At 43.1% G+C, this 26,309-nt stretch overlaps 1 protein-coding gene across 1 annotated transcript in view; it reads left to right on the forward strand.

Moving 5' to 3' along the window:
- ldlrap1b (low density lipoprotein receptor adaptor protein 1b) overlaps positions 1–26,309 on the forward strand; it is a 78,704-nt gene that overhangs the window by 20,546 nt on the left and 31,849 nt on the right. The gene's annotated exons all lie outside the window — the stretch shown is intronic.

The raw sequence follows: 26,309 nt of genomic DNA on the forward strand, positions 1-26,309 counted from the left end.
GGAAGGTAAGTTGCAGAGACTTGTAAAATTACTTAACTCCATCATAGGTATTAGCCTCTGTGGTATCCAGGACCTTGGAAGCCTTGGGAAGGTGGCGTCCATGATTAAGGTCCCCCACCTCTCAGGACATGCCCTCTTCTCGTTGTTACCATCAGGTAGGAGATACAGAAGCCTGAAGACACACGCTCAGCGATTCAGGAACAGCTTCTTCCCCTCCGCTATCCGATTTCTAAAAGGACATTGAACCTGTGAACACCACCTCCCTAGTTTTTTTATTCATTTTTTTTGCACTATTTAGTTTAATGTAACTATTTAACAGGTATATATAGTTTTTTTTCTCCACATTTATTTATCATGTACTTCACTGTACTTCTGCCATAAAGTTAATGTATTTCATATGCCGGTGATGTTAAATCTGATTCCAATGTTACTGGTTTCAGGAAGTTCTTTCATTGATACTTGAAGTAGTGACAGATTTCTGCAACTTTGGCCCCTCTTTCCAACACTCTGTTTTCCACCCAAGGCAGAGACTGAGCCAGGTTTCCCCCATGTGGTGTCTCTCTCCTGCGGCCTCTGACCCGCCACTCTTTGCATAACCTCCTCCACAGCCCTCGCCAATCATTTCCCAAACTATCCGCATCACCTCTCAGCCCCAATTCTCTCTACAATCCCCTCCCCACCCTTTCATCCCCGAAGTAATTAAGGTGAGTGGCAACTGGTGTGACTCTGGTGCTTTGTGAAGTCGGTGTAACATTCTACCCTCAAAGGCCATTTTATTAGGTACACCTGTTCACCTGCCTTGTTAATGCCATTATCTAGTTAGCCAGTCATGTGGCAGCAACTCAGTGCATAAAAGCATGCAGACAAAGTCAAGAGATTCAGTTGTTATTCAGACCAATCATCAGAATGGGGGAAGAAATGTGATCTCAGTGACTTTGACCATGGAATGATTGTTGGTGCCAGATGGGGTGGTTTGAGGATCTCAGAGACTGCTGATCTCCTGGGATTTTCATGCACAACAGTCTCTAGCGTTTACAGAGAAATAAAAAAGAACATCCAGCGAGTGGCAGGTGTGTGGATGAAAATGCCTTCCTAATGAGAGAGGTCAGAGGAGGATTGCCAGAATGGTTCAAGGTGAGAGGAGGGCAGCGGTAACAGTAGTGTGCAGACGAGCATCTCGAAGTGTTAAGGGCTACAGTGCCAGAAGACCACATACATACACTCAGTGGCCACTTTATTAGATACAGGAGGTACCTAATAAAGTGCCAGTGAGTGTATATTTGTCCTGCACTTGTCATATTGGGTCACGTGAGTGGATTCATTTACCATCCCATCCAAATGAAACCGACAGAAGTTTGACTGTATGACCTGGTGCTGTGGGATCTTGACTGACTGGTGTTCCTTAGACTGCAGTAAGGATCCTAGTACTTACTGTAGCTGCATCAAGCTGTCCAGAGCAACAATATGTACTGTAATCCTGTCCCCCCATCATCTGCCTTCGGAAGGCTTCTGTCATTACATCCAATTCAAACTCTGATTTATTGTCATGTGTAAGCACATGGGTGCACAGGTTCAGTGGAAAACTTCCTTGCAGCAGCAAAAAAGGCACATAACACAGAAGGCAGAACATAATTAGAGGTTAAGTCCATTTTAGTGCAAAGCCATCAAAGTGGTAATAGTGTTGGTAAAGTTAGTGATCTTGGCTTTCTTGGTTGGTTCAGGAATCAAATGTCTGACGGGAAATAGCTGTTCCTGAACGTGGTGTTGCGCAAGTCGGGCTTCTGATCTTCCTGCCCAACGGTAGCTGCAAAAAGATGGCATGCACAGATGGAGGGGGATACTTGATAATAGGTGTTGCTATCTTGAGGCAGTGCCTTCTGTAGACACTGCCAATGGTGGGAAGAGATGTGCCTATGACGTATGGGCCAGAGTCCACTACTTCGCAGCTTCTTTTGGTCCGGGGAATATTTTGGAGTTACATGAATATATCAGATATTAATTCAAACAAGAACCGGAATTCAATTCTTAATGTAAATTGTAAGTAGAAACTGGTTTGAAGTTAACAGGACACCTTTTTAAATGCTCTCTGTGGTGTACAGGCCGGCTCACAGCAGGCAGTTGGCTGTGAAGAGATGTGGTTTGCAAAGTGAAGTGACCGTAAGATGTTCTCGTGTATGACAATGGGGTAATGTTAATTGGCTGGCATCAAACCAGGCAACATGAGCCAAGTTACTTGCACTATTGCGACTTAAGTTCAAGTTGGCAGATGTTACCATTTATCAAATCAAACACGGTCACAGGTATAGGCAATCAACAGTCGGGATATTTGTGTACTCAGTGGCAGTCTGAACATTAATTTTGGGTGCCTGGGATCTCATCCCCTGAAGCTTTCGGACCATCTGTGTGAATTACCTTGTCCTAGCAAAGGTGCTTGAACACTCAGAGGCATCTTCCATTGTAGATATGCAATTCAAAGGAAGCATTGTCAGCCCAAAATTATGAAGTAAACAATGTCATTGTAACTGTTGAAATTGTGTTGAATTGCTGACTGTTACCTTTGGTCTTAAGGGTATAAAAATGTGATGTTCTTTGAGTTTGTGAGACCGTCACAAGAGGGTCTCCAGGAGAATGGCCGCTTGTCATAATGAATGAAGACTTCTGCAGTACATCATCAGCTTCAGTGTGTCTCAAGTGACTTGGGTCACAGTCACAGCACTGCACATTAGAATTGCCAAAGTAAACCGTGATGCAACATTCAGGAAGCTTTCAACAGTACATCTGTAGAAATTGCTTTCACTTGAAAATTTAACAAAAGAAATCCACTACTCACTTTGATGTGATTGAGAAGTGGAAGTTGAAGAAAATAGTAGGAAGCACTTATTTTTAAAACTATATTACAGTTGGTTAATGTATGAAGAGGGTTTGATGGGTTTGGGCCTATACTCACTGGAGTTTAGAAGAATGAGGAGGGATCTCATTGAAACCTATCGAATATTGAAAGGCCAAGACAGAGTATTTGTTTTCATTAATGGGAGAGTCCAGCACCAGAAAGCACAGCCTCAGAGTAGAAGGATTTCCTATTTGAACAGAGATGAGGAGGGACTTCTTTAGCTGGAGGGTGGTGAATATGTGGAATTCATTGGCATGGACATCCGTGGAGGCCAAGTCATTGGGTGTATTTCAAGCAGAGGTTGATAGGTTTTTGGTTAATAAGGATGTCAAAGGTTATAGGAAAAGGGCAGGTGAATGGGATTGATAAGGAAAATAAATCAGCCACGTTCAAATGGCAGAGCAAACGTGATGGGCCAAATGGCCTAATTCTGCTCCTATGTCTAATAGCTTTCTGGTCTTCTGGTGATGTTACCATATCAGGCTCTGTTTATAGTATCCTCTCACCCAACTCTTTGAGTCGCAGACCAAGCCAGAGATTTGGTTTCTTCTAAGTTTCTCACTAGAATCAAAACAGTTGTGGAACTCTCAGTAGGTTTGGATCACTGTCAGTAGAGGTTGCTGAATGGTGATTGGACATTTATTAGAATTCAGCGGAGATCAGCTAAAGCAAAGAATCTGGGCTCAAATCTTCTGATTGTCTGGGCTCCATGCTAAAATGTGTTTGCCAATTGAGCCATCAGCCCCTTACAGTCTTGCTCACTTGGGTGGAGATTTTTGAGGGACGAATTCCAATTGTGCACTGCCTGGGAGAGATTAAAAACAGTTTGAAGGATTGGAGTTTGCTCACTTCCAGTCCCGGTTGGAAAGGCAGCTGAGGGGTGGGGGCACCGTCCCGGCACTTTCCACCAGGAGCTGTGTGTTTGGTGAGTTGCATGTTCGAGTCCAGCTGACGTACCAATATTTGATCAATGGCAGCGAGAGAGGAATGTGGAAATATTGAGTGAGGCAGGGGCAGAGGGTGCAACATTGATACCCCAGTGCAGTCTTATTGTTGGCACCTCCTTCAAGTGAACCAGAGAGAATGGATGGAGAGGAGGAGTAACTATTTTTCCTGGAGAGTTATGAATCTGCGGAATTCTAGTGAAGCTGTAGAAGGTTCCTCATTAAATGTGCTGAAGGCACATTCTTGCATCATCATCGTCATCATTACGTGCTGTGTTGTATGACATGGACGACCATGGTTTTATCCATGACAATGATTATTCTTGGCAAGTCTCTCTACAGAAGTGGTTTGCCATTGCTGCCTTCTGGGCAGTGTCTTTACAAGGCGGGTGACCCCAGCCATTATCAATACTCTTCAGAGATTGTCTGCCTGGTGTCAGTGGCCTCGTGATATGCACCAGCTGCTCATACGACCATCCACCACTTGCTTCCATGGCTTCAAGTGACCCTGATTGGGGTGGGGGGGGGTGGCGAGGACGCTAAGCAGGTGCTACACCTTGCCCAAGGGTGACCTGCAGGCTGGCAGAGGGAAGGAGCACCTTACACCTCATTTGGTAGAAACGTATCTCCACCCCGCCACCCTATTAATACACTATTGATTTAATAAAGTGCCTTGAACTTGACATCTTATATAAACAGACAAAATTAGGTGATTTTTTTTTGTTGTACAACTAAGTGTAAAATGTAAAAATTAAAGATAATCTTTGTTTCTCACATGAGGCTAGTGGACGGAGGTAAGGCCTTTCACCTCTTTCGGTAGAGACGTATCTCCACCCCAACACCCATTTCTTGAATAGTAATGGATTAAGGATTATGGAGAAAAGTTAGGCAGGTAGGTGAAGCTGAGTCCATGGTCAGATTGCCACGATCTTATTGAATAGTGGAGCAGGCTTGATAGGCCCTTTGGCCTACTTCAGCTCCTATTTCTTGTGTTCTTAATCCTACCAGGAGGAACAGGGACTGACTTCCTGACGACCAGGAGTAAGTACGTGAATTTTCACTGCAGTGGCCTGGTGTTTACAAAACAACTTGTGCATAAACTGATGTTTACAGACAAGTCTGATCTCTAGGCAACTATTTCTAATCTCCGCCTTACCGTGCATGTCTGGAGTTAGCCCTGAACAACTCAGTGCTTTTAACACACAATTAGCAAGCACAGGTTAGATCCAAACTCCAGAAACCAAAGGATCTGAACCCACATAGTTTAAACATTGTAATTTCTTCTTCCCCTCCCCACCTTATTACGCTGATTTCTCCCCTTCATTTCCAGTTTTGGGTCTCGACCCAAAACATCGACTGTTTGTTCATTTTCATAGATGCTGCCTGGCCTGCTGAATTCCTCCAGCATTTTGTGTGATTGTGTTCCTTTAGTTTTAGCCAACCTCAGCTGGAATATGAAGAATATTACATTCAGCATTCTAATGTGTGTATATAGAGAGAGAGAGAGAGAGAAATAGGTGCCAAGAATTAGAGGACCCTTTCATTTGGAGCACAGGCGTCTGCTGGGAGAAGTACGACTGCCTCAGTTTGATGGGGCGGGGGGGGGGAGGATTTATGAAATGGTTTAAACCGGAGCTTAAATGAGAAAACATCAACAGGGGCAGTTTGTATCATGAATCTGTAGTAAATGGTTTAAACCGGAGCTTAAATGAGAAAACATCAACAGGGGCAGTTTGTATCATGAATCTGTAGTAAAGGTTTCCCTGTGCCTTCTCCTACAGCAATTACAGTGGATTCTGGTTAATTGGGACACATTGGGACCAGTACATTTTGGCCCAATTAGCTGAAATTTCATGGAAATAGTTAAAGAGTTATGAAGAAAGACAAACTGAGTCTTGCACCTATTGTCTATTGTCTATTGTCTCAATAGACAATATTGTCTATTGTCTCAATAGATAATATTGTCTATTGTCTATTGATTAACAAGTTATGTATTTAAGTGAAATACAGAACAAATTAGAATACTAGCAACAGTACTGTAGTACATCTAGTGCAGACTCAGCAAGTCCAGAAACATCTTCAGATCAATGAGCAATATATAGGGATTAACCAAGCATAGCGTCCACACCAAGGTGAAGCTGTAGCAAAGGTGTGTTCTGTCCACACTGTTGTATGGGTCAGAATGCTGGCGCAGGACAGAGAACGACCTCGCCAAACTGACGTCACTCCTCACCATGTGCCTCTAGAAGATCTTCAGGAGGCCATCCTCTTCTTCATCTTTGGGCCAGGGAAGGTCTCCAGCCATGCCCTGCTCCTTCAGTGTCACCAAGAGGACATGGTCACAACCGTGAGCAAACATTGGAGATGGATTGTGCACGATACAAGAAGAGAGGCCAACGCCATCATCATTGAACCCCTGAAAGGCAGAGGAAACGGAGGAAACCAAAAGCAATGGTATCGTACCATGGAGGCAGAAATGAGGGCCCTGAACCACAGTGGGGGCTCAACAGAGAAGATGACAGAGATGGAGACCTCCAATGCTGGCCCAAACACCAGTGGCACAACAAGCAGTAACTAACTATAAAACTGTGTATTAGTTCCTAATATTTAATGACAGAGGATAAGTTCCTCGAGCATTTTGTGTGTATTGCATTGCAGTAAGCAGCTAGTTAATGTAGAAAGTTAAGAGCTTTGGTGTTGCAGCAGATGTAAAATTTTATGGGGACTAGATAAGCCTTCCTGCTTCTGGTTTCATTAATTTTGACTTTTTATTTCTTGGCGTGTGTGCCTCCTGACAAGCCTGATCCTTGTGGCTATCCTTGCTGCTCTTGAGAAGGTCGGGGATGAGCTGGTGTAATCCAGGGTTGGATGTAAAGTACGTTATTGTGGTGGTTTAATTTGTCAGCTTGACCTGTCATAGAGCTGTTGCTGCAACCATACTGTGGGCTTGGTGACACACCTACACCAGAGCAGTTAAAGACAAGAGGTTTCCTTCTGCAAAGGACATTTTTGAAACAGATTGGCTCGTGCAGCAATTCATTAGCTTTGTCATGATAAGCAGCTTGTACTTCTCAATATTTAATTACAGAAATTGTTTCCAAAGATTGCAGTGATATTAAAACTCCATTACCTAGTCAGTAGCCTAGAGCTTTAGATAAACAATTTGACCACCGTGCCCGAGTACTAGGTGCATTCCATATAGTTGTAGGCTTCAACACTGCTGAGGTAGTTTGCTCATGTGCCATCCAGAAATGCACCTTTCCTGCGGCTGCCTTGAGGAAAAGTATGTATCACCTTTTCACCTTAGGCCCAGTAGTGCTCATTGCTGCCTTTTCTGCATTTGTGTAGATTATACTCTGACCCAGTGGTGGGTGCGGCATCAAACCACCAACTTTCCTGTTTGGTGCATGCAATAACCACTGACATTCACTAGTTTAGAGGTTAAACTTTCGTCTACACCCAGTGGCCACTTTATTAGGTACACCTGCTCGATAATGCAAATACCTGATCAGGCAGTCATGAAAAAAAGAATAAAAGCTTGCAGACGTGGTCAAGAGGTTCAGTCATTTTTCAGACCACACATCAGAATGGGGAAGAAATGTGATCTAAGTGATTTTGAATGATTATTGGTGCCAGATGGGGTGGTTTGAGTATCCCAGAAGCTGCCGATTTCCTGGGATTTTAACGCACAACAGTCTCTAGAGCAGAGCTTCCCAACCTAGGTTTCACGAACCTTTCAGTTAATGGTCAGGGTTCCATTGCATAAAAAAAGGATGGGAGCCCCTGCTCCTGAGTTTACACAGAATTAAAAAAAACATCAAGTGAGCGGTATTCTGTGGGCGAAAATACCTGGTCAATGAGAGAGGTTAGAGGAGAATAACCAGACTGGCTCAAGTTGAATGGAAAGTGATGGTAACGCAAGTTACCACGTGTTTCTTTTTTTTTTTAATTTTATTTTTATTTGGATATGGTATTCACAAGTAATACACAAACTTTTTTTTACTTATATAACCTTTTCCATTTTTTATGTGAGTAAATCTATATTAATTTGTACATTCACAAGTGCACACTGAGATAATATAGAAAATAATTAGGCACTCAAATAGATGTTTATGTGCAATTGTAATTCCACTCTATTAAACTAAATAATGTTAGTAGTTGTTATAAAAAATATTAATAATAGTGGTTGAATACTAATGTCCATGTATCTCTTCCGGTCCTTTTCTTTCTGGTCCAAAATTTCCCCAGATCGTTTCTTTACTTGTGTTAATTCCACATTTTCCAAAAGGAACGGTAAACATTGGAACTATTACCACGTGTTTCAGCAGTGGTGTGGAGAAGCACGACACGTCAAACCTTGAAGTGGATGGGCTACAGCAGCAGATGACCACGAACAATGCAATCAGTGATGACTTTGTACCTAATAATAATAATACAGGGTAGCACAGTGGTGTAGTGGTTAGCACAATGCTTTACAGTACCAGCGTTCTGGGTTCAATTCTCACCGCTGCCTGTGAGGAGTTTGTACGTTCTCCCCGTGACCGCGTAGGTTTCCTCCGGGTGCTCCGGTTTCCTCCCACAGTCCAAAGATGTATCGGCTGGTAGGTTACTTGGTGATTGTAAATTGTCCCATTATTAGGCTCGGGTTAAATCGCTGGTTGCTGGGTGGCGTGGCTTGGGGCTGGGAGGGCCTATTCTGCGCTCTATCTCAATTAAGTGGCAACTGAGTGTAAAAAGGATTGCAATTGCAATTATAAAGTGGGTGCTCCCCTGCTGAGAGAGAAGTTATTGAATTTGTGGATCTATTGAAGTGGCTATGAACTGTGTTTTAGAGTCTGCCTGGCTCGGTGTGTAACGCACAGGAAGTAGAAACTAAATGGCCCCAGCCTGTTTGCGTTGCTCTTGGGACCAGTCAGCTTAAACATTTATGAATGAATGGCCTGGCACAGCAGCAGGATGCTTTTACAGAGCGGTCGGGTGTAGTTCAGACCGGTGGAGGTAAGGAGGTGTACGTTCTTGCTGTGACCATTTGCACTTCTCCTGGGTGCTCTGTTTTCCTCCCGTGTTCCCACGGAGCACAGATTAGCGTTAATAAGTTGTGCTCATACTACATCGGCACCGGAAGCAAAGCCACAGTCGCGAGCCGCCCAGCGGCACATAGTCATGATCATGCTTTATTGATCCCGAGGGAAATTGGTTTTCGTTACAGTTGCACCATAAATAATAAATAGTAATAAAACTATAAATAATTAAATAGTAATATGTAAATTATGCCAGGGAATAAGTCCAGGACCAGCCTATTGGCTCAGGGTGTCTGACCCTCCAAGGGAGGAGTTGTAACGTTTGATGGCCACAGGCAGGAATGACTTCCTATGACGCTCTGTGCTGCATCGCGGTGGAATGAGTCTCTGGCTGAATGGACTCCTGTGCCCACCCAGTACATTATGTAGTGGATGGGAGACATTGTCCAAGATGGCATGCAACTTAGACAGCATCCTCTTTTCAGACACCACGGTCAGAGAGTCCAGTTCCATCCCCACAACATCACTGGCCTTACGAATGAGTTTGTTGATTCTGTTGGTGTCTGCTACCCTCAGCCTGCTGCCCCAGCACACAACAGCAAACATAATAGCACTGGCCACCACAGACTCGTAGAGCATCATCCGGCAGATGTTAGAGGACCTCAGTCTCCTCAGGAAACAGAGATGGCTCTGACCCTTCTTGTAGACAGTCTCAGTGTTCTTTGACCAGTCCAGTTTATTGTCAATTCGTATCCCCAGGTATTTGTAATCCTCCACCATGTCCACACTGACCCCCTGGATGGAAACAGGGGTCACCGGTGCCTTAGCTCTCCTCAGGTCTACCACCAGCTCCTTAGTCTTTTTCACATTAAGCTGCAGATAATTCTGCTCACACCATGTGACAAAGTTTCCTATCGTAGCCCTGTACTCAGCCTTATCTCCCTTGCTGATGCATCCAACTATGGCAGAGTCATCCGAAAACTTCTGAAGATGACAAGACTCTGTGCAGTAGTTGAAGTTCAAGGTGTAAATGGTGAAGAGAAAGGGAGACAAGACAGTCCCCCGTGGAGCATCAGTGCTGCTGATCACTCTGTCAGACACACACTATTGCAAGCACATCTTTGCATTCTGTTATTCGTTAATGCAAGTGATCCATTTCACTGTCTGTTGGGATGTACGTGTGACAAATACGGCCGGCCTCTAAAACATAATCGGATGGTCAGAGATAAGGAGTCTTCCCTTTTATTGTCAGGACGAATCAGTTCTAGTGCCAGATCTCTCACTTCTGACAGTTGACTTGCTTTTTTCTCTCCACAGATGCTCTTTGATGTGTCTGGTATTTCCAGCATCCTCCTCCAGTTCAGGTTTCTGCCGTGGACAGTCTGTTTTCTTGTTCTCACCCACCCCTCCTCCATTCTCATGCCACCAGTCAGATCGCTCACTTGGAACGCATCAGAACTAAATGCGGCCTGAACAACCTCGATTGCCCCCCCCCCCACCCCCCACCCCTGTACAGATATTCTCCCTGCCCCGTCCACTGCTTGGCCTGCCTGCAGCATTAAATCTACGTGTTCTTATATTTCTAGTTCCCATGAAGGACCATTGGCCTAAAATTTTAATTCCGCCTCTCTCTTCACAGCTGCCTCCTGACTGGGTAAATAGTTCCAGCATCTTCTCTCTTTATTTGAGATTTGCAGCATCTGTGGTTTTATTTTTGCTATTTAGAATGTTTACTGATGGTTACAACCACAGAATGAAATCTGATCAGCCCTCTGTAAAGTATGTTGACTGCACTGAACCTGTCTAAATGACTAGCTGAATGATGATCAAATCTAACAGCAGATTTAAGCTGACTGGCCAAAAGTGTCCTATTTTTGACCCCCTCCTGACTTAAACAAGAGCCTTGGCTTCAGGCTTTTCCAATTTAATGGCATGCTGCTGGAACTTGGTGAGTTTTGAAAATCCTGAGTCATGTTTCTGCTCCCTCTGGAGCTGCTTCCCTTAAAAACATTTGAATACACAGGAAGGAGGTACAGAAGCCTGAAGGCACACACTCAATGATTCAGGAACAGCTTCTTCCCCTCTGCCATCCAATTTTTGATGGACATTGAACCCATGAACACCACCTCACTACTTTTTTTTCTCTTTTTGCACTGCTTATTTAACTTTCTAAATATAGATATGGTAATTGCAATTTACAATTTTTGTTACTATGTATTGCAATGGACTGCTGCCACATAATAACACATTTCACGACCTATGTCAGTGATATTAAACCAGATTCTGATTGTGATGTAAGCACTGGGTCCCAGCAACAGGTCTGCTTTTATTCCCATCAGCTTTTCCACTACTTTTTCTCCCTCAGGTTCAAGTTCAAATTCAAGTTTATCGTCATTTCAACTGCATACTACCCAACGAAGCAGCATTACTCCAGACCGTGAATAACGCAGTACACATAACTCCCCCGCACCCACCACATAAAGTAATATTACCACAAATAAATTAACAAATCATTAACTGCATTTATGACACAATTTAAAAAGTAAAACAGTGCAGCACTACATACATGATGAGACCTCTTTGGTGCTGGTTCTGAAAAAAAAATCTCAGCTCTGTGGTCTATCAGTAATATCTGCATTTTGGCTTGTTCTGGCTTTTGATTCAATATTTTCCTTGACCTCTGTTAACCACAGATGGTCATCTACCTCTTTAAAATCTCCTTTCTGATTGGTTTATACAGCATTTCTGCTGGGTCGTGTCAGATAGCTGCTTAAACATTTGCCATTGCTCATCTACTGATGTGTCTTTCAGACCGTTTTCCCAGTACACTCTGAGCAACTCTTCCTTCTCTCTCTGTCCCTCTCACTATACCCCTTGCCCATCCTCTGGGCTCCCCCCCCCCCTCGGCCTCTCGTCCCATGATCCTCTCATATCCCTTTTGCCTATCACCTGTCCAGCTCTTGGCTCCATCCCTCCCTCTCCTGTCTTCTCCTATCATTTCGGATCTCCCCCTCCCCCTCCCACTTTCAAATCTCTTACTAGCTCTTCCTTCAGTTAGTCCTGACGAAGGATCTCGGCCCGAAACGTCGACTGCACCTCTTCCTAGAGATGCTGCCTGGCCTGCTGCATTCACCAGCAACTTTCATGTGTGTTGCTTGAAATTCCAGCATCTGTGGATTTCCTCGTGTTAACTTATATAAACTGCTGGAGGACCTTGGCAGATCAGGCAGCATCTATAAACAGGAATAAATGGTCGACCACGGTCCTCTCTTCTCCCCTAACAGATTCTTCTTCTTCAGCCCTTTACCTTTTCCAGCTATATGAAACCCCCTTTTAGCGGGGGGTGTCTCTATAGATGTGGCCCATTAGCCCCTCGCTAACAACCACCAGACAGCGGCGAGAAAACCACCTTTCTCAGGCTCCTGCTGAAAACCACCTTTCAGCAGGACTGGAGAAGAGCACTCCTGCTGCAGGGTCTCAGCCCGAAGTGTTGACTGTACTTTTTCCCGTAGATGCTGCCTGGCCTGCTGAGTTCCTCCAGCATTTTGTGTGTGTTACATGATGTCTTAGATGAGATTAATCTGACCTCCTTACATTGGAGCAAATCTGAAAGTAGTCTGTTCCTGTTTAAGTTCCCTAACATGTTAATTCTAAGAGTCCACATATAGAACCTTGCCAATCTGATTAGCACAATTAACATAATATTACCCTCAAAAATTGCAGTTCCCTTAAATGTGTTTTTTTTAAATATTTCTCCATTCTTTGGGGATGTCTGTGAAGAGTGAGAATTTCAGGTTGTATACTGTATACATTCTCTGATGTTCGTGGATGTGTGTGAAGAGTGAGAATTTCAGGTTGTATACTGTTTACATTCTCTGATATTTGTGGATGTGTGTGAAAAGTAAGAATTTCAGGTTGAACCCTGTATACATTCTCTGATATTAGATTGAAGCATTGAACCATTGAGTTCAGCGGTGAGGCAAAGCTCTCACTTGTGCTTTTCTCCCCCCACCCCCAAATCTTTATTTCCACCAAACTGACTGTACTTCACTACCCAGTACACCTGCATCTCTGCTCACTGCAGTGATTGATGGCTTTCTTGATTAACAGTGCTACTACACATCCCTTCCCCCTTTCCTCACTCAAAATAGTCTATGAAAGCACAGCTTATGACCTTGCTACCAGTATTAAGGGTGGTGGGGTGGAGATACATCTCTACCAAAGGGAGGTGTAAGGCGCTCCTTCCCTCCGCTTGCCTTGGGCAAGGTGTAACACCTTAGCCCCCCCACCGCCCCCGATCAGGATCACATGAAGCCATGGGACCAGGTGGTGGATGGTCGTATGAGCAGCCGGAGTGTATCACAAGTCCTGGTTATGGAACCACTGATGCCAGGCAGACAACCTCTGAAGAGTATTGATAATGGCTGGAGTCACCCCCTCTTGTAAAGACACGGCCCAGAAGAAAGCAATGGCAAACCATTGCCTTTGTCCCCTCTGCCATCTGTTTTCTGATTGGACACTGAACCCAGGAACACTACCTCACTACTTTTGCTTATTTGCATTTTTGCAGTACTTGTGTAATTTAACTAGTTAATTTTATTTTTATATATACTAATTCACAGTTTGTTCCCTATTATTATGTATTGCATTGAACTGCTGCCGCAAAGTCGGCAAATTTCACGACATGTGCCAGTGATATTAAACCTGATTCTGTAGAAAAATTTGCTAAGAACAATCAGACCATGATTGCCTACGTCATATGACACGGCACATAATGAATGAATGAACCAGTATTATAAAAGGTTGTGGTACGATTCAGTTGAAGCTACCATTTGCTAGCTTGTAGCAAGCCAAAAACTTAACTGCCCCTGCCTGGCTAAATGCAGCAGGATTGCCAAAGGCTCCTCATCTGCTTCGAAGCACAAAACTAACCGTAGTTACGCGCATCTGAGCATTTTTCTTTAAACTGCCTGCTGGTTAGCTATGTACTGAACGCAACTTAATTCAAGGGAGACTATTTATTTGTAAAGTTGAATTACATGTATCATGAAACCAATTGGACCAGACGGTATTAATTTAGATTAGCATAACATTAGAAATTGGTATTTTTTCAAATATTCGTTCAAAGGATGTGGGCTTTGCTGGCTGAGCCTAATTGCCCGTGAGAAAATGCTGGTGATATCTCTTCATGAGCCTCTGCAACACACACAAAATGCTGGAGGAATTCAGCAGTCAAGCAGTGTCTATGGAGGGGGTTAAACAGTCGACATTTCGGGCTGAAAAGGGTCTCGGCCCGAAACGTCGACTGAATATTCCCCTCCAGAGGTCTGCTGAGATCCTCCAGCACTTTGTGAGAGCTGCACTACACTTTCAGCAAACCTTCAGAATCTTTAGTGTTTTCAAACATCTGCAGTTCTGTTTGGGATAGTGTTCCTGCATTTAGACCCAGCAGCGATGAAGCAAGGGCAATGTATTTGCAACTGAAGATGTTGTGTGTTTTGGAGGGCAAGTTCCAGTTGGTAGGTGGTGTTCACATAATTTTGTTCCCTTCTCCCTCCATCTGGTACATGTGATGGGTTTGAAAGGTGCTGTCTAATGAGTCTTGGTGAGTTCCTGCAATGATGTTACAAACTATTGCTACAGTGCTTCAGTAGTGGAGGGAGTGAACTAATAGATGTGTGGTGGGGAATATATATAGACTGGCTGCATCACAGCCTGGTATGGAAACACCAATGCCCTTGAATAGAAAATCCTACAAAGAGTAGTGAATACGGCCCAGTCCAACACAGGTAAATCTCTCCCCACCATTGAGCACATCAATATGTAACGCTGTCTCAGGAAAGCAGCATCCATCATCAGGGACCATCACCACCCAGGACATGCCCTCTTCTCACTGCTGCCATCTGGAAGAGGGTACAGGAGCCTGAGGACCCACACCAAAAGGTTCATGAACAGTTACTACCCCTTAATCATCAGTATCTTGAACCAAAAGGGATAATTACACTCAACTTCACTTGCGCCATCATTGAAATGTTCCCAGAGCCAATAGACTCACTTTCAAGGACTCTTAATCTCATGTTCTTGATAGCTTGTTGTTTATTTATTTATTATTATTTTTATCCCTTTCTTTCTGTATTTGCACAGTTTGTGGTCTTCTGCACTCTGATTAAACTCCCAAGTTGGATGGTCTTTCAATGATTCTGTTATGGTTATTATTCTATGGATTTGTTGAGTATGCCTGCAAGAAGATAAATCTCAGGGTTGTATATGGTGACATGTACGTACTTCGGTAATAAAATTTACTCTGAACTTTGAAATAAATCAATATAAAATTTCAAATAATGGTAGCATTTCCAATGTATAGTTAAGATTTTTACTTGTCAATTTAGGTGGATTTAAAATTTTGACTTTGCTTTAATGATTATATTTCTTGACATTTTTAAAAATTGTAATAAAAACACTACACACTTTTTGGGTAAAGCTTTAACAGTTGTTAATTTCAGTTTTCCACCTCTTATATTGTGATAAATTTTTAACCCGTGACATCAGTTTGTCTCTGTACTGATTTACTTTACTCTTTTCCAACTGTGCAGACACCTTGCTCTGTTAAAATCAATGTGATTACCATTTCAGAGAGTATGGTGAATAAAGAGATGTTTTCTAAACATACAGTGGATTTAAAGTTCGCTGTTGGCCGTTTGCTTGTGCTTTTAAGATAATGACTATACTGGGATTTGGAGGTTATTTTCAAATCTCGTCTACAGTAAATTATCTGTTGCAGACATTTAGTCTGCTTGAAAAATCCACAAAATTAAAATAATTACAGTTTTTAGAGTTCAAATGGGGAAAAAAAACAAGTCTATTCTTGATTAAGTTCTCAGAGTTCCTGGAATCTGTATTCCTGGTTGTATTGCCATCATGAAGAAACTCATGATGTAGAGTAGTGCCTGATTGGACTGAAGTTTTAGATGCTAAATGTAGACCGAAGGAATATACTAACTGATTACTGATCTGTTACTATTATTTAAAGTAACTAGTGATAAGGGAAGTATTTTGTGTTGTTACAATAGATGCATCTCACGTATGTGCCACCTATTGACTCTGGACATGATACTGACTCTGTCTTGGTGAAGGGTCTCAGCCCGAAACGTCTGTTTACCCTTTTCCATAGACGCTGCCTGGTTTTTGTGTGTGTTGCTTGGATTTCCGGCATCTGCAGATTTTCTCTTGTTTGTGTCCGGACGTGGACCACTTTCAGTCTCTAAAGAACATTTTCCTCAGAATTTTGTTTTACTAAAGAGTGAAAGTTGCGATTTTGCCATCAAATCTGTCTCGTTGGTTTTTTCCGAACCAGCCTGCTGGTTTAATCCTACATTCCTGCTCACTGATGCCAGCGTTTTTATAAGAAGCTCTCTAATTCCTTTGGGATAACCTTATGGACTTCAGCAATCATTTGTAACAAGTTCTTCCACGTTATATGTATTCCCTGTAAAGCAAAATATTATACCGTTACCTTCTTTTGAGTCTTCTTGTGACTACCTTAAAAGGTGGTTTTCTTGTGAAAGGAATTTATCCAATCAACCCAAATAATTTAGCCAGTTCTGATAAGAAATGTTGCAGGTGAAGTATACTACAAGCTTTGTATTTAGCATAGAGGAAAGTATGTTTCAGCTATTTTTCTATTTATTTATTAAGATACAGTGTGGAACAGGGCCTTTCATCCCTACAAGCCATGCGACCCAGCAATCCCCCGATTTAACCGCCGCCTAATCACGGGACAATTTACAATGACCAGTTAACTTACTAACTGGGACGTCGTTTTTCCGTGGGAGGAAACCAGAGCACCTGGAGAAAATCCACGCTGTCATGGGGAGAATATACAAACTCCTTACAGGTAGTGGCGGACAATCAAAACTAGGTCGCCTGTACTGTAAAACCTTGTGCTAACCACTGTTGTGCTCTTCCACTTTTTATATGTATTCTCTGTGGGCACGTAGCCAAGTGGTTAAGGCATTCGACTAGCGATCTGGAGGTTGTGAGTTCGAGCCCCAGCCAAGGCAGTGTAACCACACAGTGCTCAGCGACGACACCGGTGCCAAGCTGTATTGGCCCTTGGACATCATTGGTGTCATGGAGAGGGGAGACTTGCAGCATGGGCAACTGCCGGTCTTCCATACAACCTTGCCCAGGCCTGCGCCCTGGAGAGTGAAGACTTTCCAGGTGCAGATCCATGGTCTCGCAAGACTAACAGGTGCCTTTATTTATGTATTCTCTGTAAAACAAAACAGCATGCTGTTATCATCTTTTGATTCTTCTTGTGACTACCTTAAAAGGCTGTTTCCTTATGAAGATAATCTATCCAATAAACCTAAATAGTTCAGCCGGTTCTGATAAGAAATATTGCAGGTGAAGTATATTACAAGTTTGGCCTTTAGCATAAAGGAAAGTGTGTTTAAGCTATTTTTCAATGATTAACTTGGTTTAGAGTCAGTTCTTAGAAATACAGAACTTTGAGTTCTCTGCATGGCCCCAGTTTATGCTTAACTATATTGATGTTGCATGTATATGCCACAAATGTGTCCTACCCTGAAATGTCACATGCTGGCTGATGCCGCTGATCGGTCTGTGTCTGTGTCGGGTTGCACCTCGGTTCCCATGGAATGGAATCTATCTTGTGAATTAGAGCTTCGCAGTGACTGGGTTCCACGATGGCGACAGTGAACCATCGCAATGTGTGGCGGGCTGCTTATGCCCGCAAGGAAACGAATCTCATGGTTGTATATAGTGACATATACGTACTTTGATGGTAAACTTACTTTGAACTATTTTCTTCAATTCAGCTTTTTGTCTTCCAACAATGTAGAGTTAGAGCTGCAAGTAATTCTCATGATGTAAGATAGTCCTGTGAATTGAATAGAAAGGGCTCTGAACTTGAAACTTAGTTCCTGGTTACCTCAGATTCTAGATATAGTAAAACTCTGCACACCTACTCACCTACACACCAACCTGTCGTAGAATTGATATATGAGATACTTGCAACTCTGATACTGGATGAGCAGATTTTCAGAATTATTGGATGTTATTCATACTAAAACAATGTTTTAATTCAGTTTTTTAGATTATATAAATTTCCCAGCAAACACAGTAAGTCATAGTCATAGTAATACTTTATTGATCCCGAGGGAAATTGGTTTTCGTTACAGTTGCTGTAATTAAAGAGTAATAAAACCATAAATAATTAAATAGTAATATGTAAGTTATGCCAGGAAATAAGTCCAGGACCAGCTTATTGGCTCAGGGTGTCTGACCCTCCAAGGGAGGAGTTGTAAAGTTTGATGGCTACAGGCAGGAATGGCTTCCTAGGACGCTCAGTGTTGCATCTAAGGATAAAGAGAGCCCAGGGAATGACACTGTTCTGTTATGATTGTCACTTTGAAACATTAAATTAATTCTAAGGAAGACATGGGAATCCGAATTGCGGGTCTAACTTTGAGTTTACCTTAGGCGAGGCGTGCACATATCACGTGGTAGCGTGATGAGATCTGCAGTTCATGTATTTATACTTGTAACCCGTGATGAATTATTTAAATGATCAAGAATGCTTAATCAACCTATATGTATACTTGATTATTCAAATGTTACTGAAATATTAAATACACAACTGTTGGAAGGGACCATGGAATCCAGGGCACCAGCACCTCGGAAAGGAAAATAGCAAACATTTAGTGGGCCAAGTTCTGAACCTTGAGCTTTACCAAATGTTATTATGTGCCATGCTGTTTGACATCATCATTATGTGCCATGCCATATGACATCATCATTATGTGCTGTGCTGGTTGATGTGGACAATCGTGGTCGATGACCATGATTGTTCTTGGCAAACTTTTCTTCTGAAGTGGTTTGCCATTGCCTTCTTCCTGGGCAGTGTCTTTACAGGACTCGTGACCCCGGCCGTCATCAATACTCTTCAGAGATTGTCTGCCTGGCGACAGTGGTCACATAACCAGGACTTGTGATATGCACCAGCTGCTCGTACGACCATCCACCACTTGCTCCCATGGCTTCAGGTGATCCTGATCAGGGAGCTAAGCGGGTGCTACACCTTCGCCAAGGGTGACCTGCAGGCTAGCGGGGAGAAGGAGCGCCTTACACCACATTTGGTAGAAATGTACGTATCTCCACACCGCCACCCAAACCATATGGTTGAACACTGGATTATCACAGAGTTTCACTGCACAAGAGTGCCAAGCCACTTCTGGGATGGGAACTGTGGTTGGTGGTTGAAAGGGGAAGAGCATTCTCTCTCTTTTTGCTACAACTTGCAACTTCATACATTAATGTTTCAGTTCTCCCTGGTGGCAAAATATGTTCAAAATTGAGGTTAAATGGTTTTCATAGAGAACTTTGAATTGAGTCTCCAATCTGCTGATGAAGTTTCCAATCTGGTTTTGGTTTAAACCGGTCATCAAAACCTTAATTTAAGGTCTTCCAATATCTCCATAGAACAGAACACTGGACAAATATCAGAACCTCTCTTGAGAAGATTTATAAATAATCTACTGAAGGTCTTTCATTAATATCACTCTTCTTTTTCTTTCGAATAACTTTATTTAAATGTCAAATTTTGTTTTTATGTTAGATCAGTGGATTCCAACCTTTTTTATGACATGGACCCCTACCATTAACCGAGGAGTCCATGGACCCCAGGTTAGGAACCCCTGTTTTAGATAGACTCTAATCCATTACCAAGACAACATTGACTGTTTCCCATCAACCCCAGGATAGTTCATTCCTCCAAGAGGACCACAACCTTGTCATGGTTTGGAGGTTCACGTTTCTCAGTGACCCAGAGAGTTATGTTGGTTGGAGTCAGGGCCTTGTGCTTTGACTCTTGGTAGGGTCGACAATCCTGAACTGCTCAAAGGGTGGAGGCCAGACTAAGAGTGGTCCATTGATCCTCCAGTTTCAGGGGTTCATCTCAGGGCTGACAACCTCTACTGGTCAAAAAAATTGTTATGGAAACAGCAATGAAGAATTCTTCTATGTGGCCAAGGACAGATAGGGATGGAGGACCTTCACTGCTGCCCTAAACACCAGCAGTATAGACAGTAGACAATAGGTGCAGGAGTAGGCCATTCAGCCCTTTGAGCCAGCACCGCCATTCACTGTGATCATGGCTGATCATCCACAATCAGTATCCAGTTCCTGCCTTATCCCCATAACCTTTGATTCCGCTACCTTTAAGAGCTCTATCCATCTCTTTCTTGAAAGCATCCAGAGACTTGACCTCTGCCTTCTGGGGCAGAGCATTCCACATATCCACCACTCTCTGGGTGGAAAAAGGCTTTCCTCAACTCCATTCTAAATGACCTACCCCTTATTCTTAAACTGTGGCCTCTGGTTCTGGACTCACCCATCAGCAGGAACATGCTACCTGCCTCCAGCGTGTCCAATCCCTTAATAATCTTATATGCTTCAATCAGATCCCCTCTCATCCTTCATGAGAAATCAATAATAAAAGGCATTTAATTAGCTGATACACACAAAATGCTGGAGGAACTCAGCAGGCCAGGCAGCATCTATGGAAAAGGGGACAGTTTGCATTTCAGGCCAAGACCCTTCAGCAGGATGTTGCTTGGATTTCCAGCATCTACAGTCCTGACGAAGGGTCTCGGCCTGAAACGTCGACTGCACCTCTTCCTACAGATGCTGCCTGGCCTGCTGCGTTCACCAGCAACTTTGATGTATCTACAGATTTCCTTTTGTTTGTGACTAGGTGATGACTGCCCTTATGATGCATGTGAATAAGTCAATCGACCTGAAGTACCACTTAAGCCCATCATCCCTACTGGGACACGGCCCACTGACAGCAGCTTGCCAGAGTCCATTAGCCTAGGCCAGTCTTTCAAGTTGCCCTCGGGTGTAGTTCATCTTCCTGCACCAGATGAAGGTCCTTCCTCTTCCAGGGATGAGGTCTTTGGAGCTTCTGTTGGCATTTCTGTAGCTCTGGGTTTTCATGGAATGGGTTTGCTCGCCCCGTGCTCAGCTCTCCTCCTTTAGCAGCTAGGCTTGGGACCTTCCAAGGGGAGTTAACCTGAATAAGCCAGGGTTATTTCCTGGCCCCAAGATACAGGTGGACTGCAAACAAGTTTACAATATCACTGATGCTGGAAATCTTCATCTACTTGGGCAGCATCCATGGAGGGAGAAACAGTTGATGTTTCTTATCAGAAGCTTTTCAGATGTCAATACATGGTTGGTTATTGAGAGGAAAGTCCAGTGTGTGTGTATTATGCTCCACACTGTTGTTTAGTGGTTGATATGTTGTTGGGTCTGTCTTTCTGGTATCAGCTCAGATGTGGAAAGTAACAACTTTGGGTTTGGGGGGGGGAATAAATATCTATTCATGTCAGTGTGATTAGCCAGATGGAATCATTCAGAGCCGTTCCAGTTTGCACATTGCTATGGCAAAAAGCCGGCCGTTGGCAGAGTGGCATCCGCACCGGACTTCGAGGCGAGTGGTCCTGGGTTCAAATCCGGCCGGCTCCTTGCACGCTTTCCGTCCGTATTGAGCTATCAACTCACGCTCGTTTTAAAAAAAATAGACAAAATGTTAAAGAAACAGTAAGGTTGCTACCCAATGAGCCATAAAGCGCAGAAAGAAAAAAAAATAGCAAAAAAGAATTAATGTTTATTTGCATTTGGCTTGGGAGACAAACTCATGTATTACCTATTGTATAATTACTCTTGTGCATCAATTGGATTTCAACAATTACAAATCTTATGTTAAGAATATTTATTGAGATACAGCGTAGAATAGGACCTTCTGGCCCTTAGAGCCATGCTGCATAGCAATCCTAACCCATTCAATTTACAATGACCAACCACCCACCCAACCGTGGTCCATGGGGAGGACGTGCAAACTCCTGGCAGGAAGGAGCAGGAATTGAACCTGGGTTGTCTGTGCTGTAAACTATTGTGCTAACCCCAATGTTCAATCTGTCTCTCATGCTCCTGACCTCTATTGACTCTTTCTGTCTGTGCAGAGCTCCCAGTTATGGCTTCTTATCTCTCTTCTAACTATCACCCCCCCCCCCCACCTCCAGCTACATCTGTTAGGCTAATGAATTCTTTAAAATGAGATTTGCTAATATTAATGTGTGTAAAATATTCTCTGGCTACTCAGTTTTGTTTTGAATCTCATCCAATTTTATTTTTAACTCAAGTTGCCTTTGGGGCAAGCATGGGAAAGATAATACCAGCAATAAACAACATTTATATCTAAACAATCTGATATACGTGTGTGTGTGTGTGTGTGTGTGTGTGTGTGTGTGTGTGTGTGTGTGTGTGTGGTCTATATCAAAATTATAGGGTTAAGTCACAAAGTAATGCTTCAAGGTGTGCCAACTATCTTTGTAATTGATTGGGTGCCTATTTGCTTATTTCTTATTGAATCATGCACTCTGGTCCGAAGTACCCTTGATCCGTTTTTAAATTGGATCAGTTTGGTATCTTCAGTGTTTTCACTTTAGGCTTAAGCCTTTCAATCATTAAAATTGCTGAAAGTATATCAGTTTGCTTTCAACCTCCGTAAGGGTTAGCGATCTCCTTTCCTTTACAGTCTTGAGTAATGGAATAGATGGAAGTTCAGATATTCACAATGTTTGCTATGGAATGTACAACTGAATGCAACGTAAGCTCTAGTGTTGTATCTATCACAATGGAGAGGTAATAAATGATGGTGGTGGGGTAGGCATTGATTTACAGAGCACAGCAACAGTTTAACTTAGGAGTCTGCGGAGATTCAGCATGACATGTAAAACTGTGTAGTGGAGAGTGTATTGACTGGCTGCATCACAGCCTGGTACAGAAACATCTTACAAAAAGTAGTGGGTATGGCCCAGTCCATCACGGATAAAGCCCTCCCCACCATTGAGAACATCTACATGAAATGCTATCGCAGGAAAGCAGCACCCGTCATCATGGATCCCCACCCACCAGGTCATGCTCTCTTCTCGCTGCTACCATCAGGGAGAAGGTACAGGAGCCTCAGGTCTCACACCACCAGGTTCAAGAACAGTTATTGCCCCTCAACTACTTGGCTCTTGAACCAAAGAGGATAACTTCACCCAACTTTACTTGCCCTATCATTAAGATGTTCCCACAACCAATGGACTCACCATCTCATGTTCTCGATATCTTTTGTTTATTTATTTATTGTTATTGATTCTTTCTTTTTGTATTTGCACAGTTTGTTGTCTCTTGCACACTTTTGGTACGATCTTACATTGATTTTAGACCATAAGATAAAGGAGCAGAAGTCGGCCATTTGGCCCATCCAGTCTGCTCTGCCATTTTATCATGAGCTGATCCATTCTCCCATTTAGTCCCACTCCCCCGCCTTCTCACCATAACCTTTGATGCCCTGGCTACTCAGATACCTATCAATCTCTGCCTTAAATACACCTAATGACTTGACCTCCACTGCTGCCCGTGGCAACAAATTCCATAGATTCACCACCCTCTGACTGAAAAAATTTCATCGCATTTCTGTTCTGAATGGGCACCCTTCAATCTTTAAGTCTTGCCCTTTCATACTAGACATTATTATGGTTATTTTTCTTTTGGATTTGTTGAGTTTGCCCACAAGAAAATGAATCTCAGGACTGTACATGGTGACATAAATGTACTTTGATAATAAATTTACTTTGAACTTTGAACAAAATGCTCTGCAAGTGAGGCAGCATCTGTGGAAATGAACAAACAGTTGACATTTCAGGCTGAGACCCTTCTTCAGAACTGCGAAGGAAGGGGGAAGACACCAGAATAAAAAGGTGAGGGGGGAGGGGAAAGAGGATAGCTAGGTGAGGCCACATGGGTGGGAAAGGTAAAAGGCTAGAGAGGGAATCTGAGAGGAGAGTGGATCACTGGAGAAAGGGAAGGAGGAGAGACTCCAGGGAGGTGATAGGTGGGTGAGAAGAGATAAGACGAGAGAATGGGGAATAGAAAAAGAGGGGAGGGGGAGGAAAATATTTTTTTACTGGAAGGAGAAATCGATGTTCATGCCATCAGGTTGGAGGCTACCCAGGTGGAATATAAGCTGTTGCTCCTCCAACCTGAGAGTGGCCTCATCTTTGCACAAGAGGAGGCTGTGGACCGACATGTCAGGACAGGAATGGGAACCGGAATTAAGATGTTGAGCCACCAGGAAGTTCTGCTTTGGCAGATGGGGTGACAAAGCAGTCCCCCAGTCTGCAATGGGTCTCACATGGAGGCCGCATCAAAGACACCAGATGCAATAGGTGACCCTGACATATCTGCAGGTGAAGTGTTGCCTTACCTGGAAGGACAGTTTGGGGCCCTGAATGGAGGTGAAGGAGTGCTTTGGCCGCTTACAGGGATAAGTACTGGGGTGGGGGGGAGATTAATGGGGAGTGATAAGGGTGGGGGTGGGGGAGATTAATGGGGAGGGATGAATTGACAAGGAAATCATGGAGGGAGCAATCCGTGTGTAAAGCGGAGAGTGGAGGAGAGGTAAAGATCTCTTTGCTGACAGGATCCCTTTGGAGGTGGCGGAAGTTGCGCAGAATGATGGGTTGGATGGAAGGTTAAAAATTTCCAAAGTTTTAACCTTGCATCTGAATGCAAGATGAGGGCTTCTCTAAGTGGAAGTGGAGGTGGTCTACAGGAATCTTACCAATTTAGTAGTTTCCATTAGTCACTTAAAGTGCAAAAGATCCTTGCCCTGTGTGTGCGGTCCAACCAGAGATGGCTGTTCAACAGATAATATAACAAATAGTCCTGGACCTGAAATGTTTGCTTTTTTTCCCACACATACTGCCTGACTTGTGGAGTATTTCCAGCATTGTTTTGTTTTTATTTTGGGTGAGCCTCGGACCGGAAGCAATAGCCTCAGAACAGAAGGTGTCAAGAGATGAGGAGGAATTTCTTTAGTGGTGAATCTGTGTTATTCATTGCCACAGACATCTGTGGAGGCCAAGTCATTGGGTATATTTAAAGCAGAGGTTGATAGGTTCTTCATTAGTAAGGGGGTCACAGGTTATGGGGTGAAGGCAGGAGAATAGGGGAACAGGAGAGCAATAATAAATCAGCCATGATTGAATGGTGGAGTAGACTCAATGGGCCGAATGGCCTAATTCTGTTCTACAGTCTTTTTTTCAACTTCGGAATTGCTTTTAATTTTCATCAACAGAAACATTCCCCAGTATAAGTGGTATTTACAATGCAGAGAGATGTTTTGATCTTGAATGAGCTTTTGTGTCTGTTATTTGAATTCCTCGATCTGACTCCAGGTGTGATAAAGTGTGCCAATAATCATGTGGTCTTAATTGGAAGACGAAAAGTAAAGGGATAAAGAATGCATATTTAAGTTTTAACTAATAGTATGTCTGTTTTAACAATGTCAATTTTATTAGACCATCTCTTCCTGATAATATTATTTGTACATAAATGATTTGATCATTAGGAGCAAGCTAGAGAAAGTGCTTTGAAGTATCTCTCATGTTAATTATCTTAAGAAATGTGTTGTGCAGTGTAAATGGCTGAACGTTAGCTTCAGGAAATTGCATGCTTTGAGGTTTTAATGTACACGCCTGGACGTGTACCTTGACTGCTTCTGGAAAGTCAAGTGCAAACTTCACTCGTTTTGAGGTGTATTTTCTGCAACTTCTTTCAAACTTCTTTTCAAAAGTTCAAAAAGATCAAAGTAAGTTTATCGTCAAAGTACATATATGTCACCATATATGACCCTGAGATTCATTTTCGTCTGGGCATACTCAATAAAGCCATAATAGGATCAATGAAAGACCGCAGCAACTTGGGCAACAGACAACAAACTGTGCAAATGTAAAAAGATTATCATTGATTAACAAAATGTAACTTGTTCCATAGTGCAATTCCACAGATTTTCTGCTCTCTGGCTAAAGAAAGTTATCTGGTCTTAGACTCCCCCACTATAGGAAACATGCTCTCCACATCCGCTCTATCGAGGCCTTTCAACATTCGATAGGATTCAATGAGGTCACCCCTCACTCTTCTGAATTGATAGCTTTGCACCTAGAAAATAGAGCTTTTGGTTTAAAATCATCTACAATGCTTTGCAAATGAGCTAGTTCATAAAACTGCTGAATGATAATTAACTTCATGTAGTTATTAAGATACAGCGCAGAATAGGCCCTTCGAGCTGTACTGCCCAGTAACCCCGGATTTAACCATTAACCTAACCTAATACAATGACCAATTAACCAACCAACCAGTATGTCTTCGGACTGTGGGGGGGAGAAACCGGAGCACCCAGGGGAAACCCGCATGGTGAGGGGGGAAATGTACTGACCCCTTACAGGCAGCAGTGGGAAGTGAACCCGTGTCACTGGTATTGTAAAGCGTTGTGCCACCCAAATTTGATTTGGTGATGGAACTCATTTCTAATTTAGT

This window comes from Mobula hypostoma, chromosome 26 (assembly GCF_963921235.1).
Source record: "Mobula hypostoma chromosome 26, sMobHyp1.1, whole genome shotgun sequence".
In the NCBI taxonomy this organism is placed as follows: domain Eukaryota; kingdom Metazoa; phylum Chordata; class Chondrichthyes; order Myliobatiformes; family Myliobatidae; genus Mobula; species Mobula hypostoma.